This window comes from Meriones unguiculatus, assembly GCF_030254825.1.
Source record: "Meriones unguiculatus strain TT.TT164.6M chromosome 13 unlocalized genomic scaffold, Bangor_MerUng_6.1 Chr13_unordered_Scaffold_33, whole genome shotgun sequence".
In the NCBI taxonomy this organism is placed as follows: Eukaryota; Metazoa; Chordata; class Mammalia; order Rodentia; family Muridae; genus Meriones; species Meriones unguiculatus.
In genome coordinates, this window is record NW_026843645.1 from 997,501 (window position 1) to 999,104 (window position 1,604).

A 1,604-nucleotide genomic window follows, 5' to 3' on the forward strand; every position below is an offset into this window, starting at 1 on the left:
TTTGAAGTTACAAAAGAGCCCATCTCTTGGCAGCAACAATCTTAAATATGATAGTTACCTCTGGCTGTAAAACAAGCATTTCACTTTTCCTCACTGGGTTTTGGAAAGTTCAAGTAGTAATGAGGCTTATTAAGCCCTTTGAGAAACCAATTTATGAGCAGGCAAGGCAGTGGCTCAGACCCCTACCCCGAAGAGTAACAGTCTATACTTCTCAGCTTGTGGAGTGAGCCTGGCTTGATCTTGGGTTCTTCTGCCTCCCCCAGTGGCAGCCAGGCAGATCTCTGCAGGTTTGTCTCAATATGCCCTGGTGTGAAGCAGACACTAGTGGGACGCTCGCTGAACTGTTCATTGCTGCCACCCGTCCCCGGAGGCTGCTGTTGCCTGTGTCTGCTCTTGGGAGGACACCACAGTCTGGGCCTGGAGGACCTCTGGCAGGGAACGCCGGCGCCGGTGGCCATAGCCTTGAGGGCTGATCTTGTTTTGGGGGCCACAGCGTCTTTACTTTTGTCTGTCAACTGGTAGATCCGTTGGGCCAATTTCTGCAGTATGCACGTCCCTAAGCGGCATGGAGAGCTAGGAGAGCCGGGGTTCATCATAGGGCGGTAGTGTTTGAATCCAATATGGGCTATGCTGGGAGTGCTGTGAAGAAAGGACTCTTGAAACTTCACCAACCAGAGCTTTGTTCCTAACCCCCTGGGACCAGGGCCATAGAGAACCTGAGGGACCTGGGACCTGCTCCCTCCCCTGGAGCTGCAGTCCTGCCTGGACAATCTTCCTGGGGCCAGAGTAGTAGACAGGGCACATCCTCTGTAGAGGGCATAGTTGCCTGGCTTGTGGGGATTTCGATGTGCTCTCCTTGTCCTGGAGCGGAACAAGAGTCGAGTTAAGAACTATCTCCTCACCAGTGAGTCCCGAGGAATTGGTGCTGGATGCCTGCAGTTCCCTCTTGCCACTACTTAGCGCCCACTTATTCTGCCTAGAAAACACAAGCAGATGTGTTTGGTTGTGTTCAAGTGATGCCCAGGCCAGCTCCCATCTCCACTTTCTTCTAACCCCTTCAGACCATCCCTCAGTGTTCCCTGACTGCCATGTATTAGGACTGAAGAAAGCACTGCCCCAAACTCACTGCGAGGATGCATCTGGCTGTGCAGTGTCAACACCTAGGAAGGCAAGTGAACCCAGGAATATCAGGATGATGGAAACCAGCTTCATTCTGTGCAGATGCTCAGATACCCTGCAAAGGAGCAAGAAGCCGAGGGTGAGCAACAGGGCCTGTTGCACAGCCCCAGAGGGTCACGAAGGGCGTAGACAGGAGGGGAAGCAGATTGGTGGCACTCTACCCGGTTCTGCTGCTTATCTCTCCCTGGCACCGAGACGCATCCAGAGGCTTTTGCGCTGGCCAGGTGGGTGACAAGCAAAGCAAAGGAAACCGGAGAACCAGGTTTCCCGAGGTCTCCAATTCAACTCCTAGGATCATTGCCCAAGGTGGAGAGGGATCTCAGGAGAGAAACAGCTGGGTATATGAGTTAGACCTGGGACATGAGGTGTGCTCTACAGTGGATCCCCCAAAGTAGAATGCATTTGTCCAGTTCTGCAAGTTTTGG

General features: G+C 53.0%; 1 pseudogene; it reads right to left on the reverse strand.

Moving 5' to 3' along the window:
* Nucleotides 1–345: 345 nt before the first annotated feature.
* Nucleotides 346–1,212, reverse strand: LOC132650751 (pro-adrenomedullin-like; annotated as a pseudogene).
* Nucleotides 1,213–1,604: the final 392 nt, after the last annotated feature.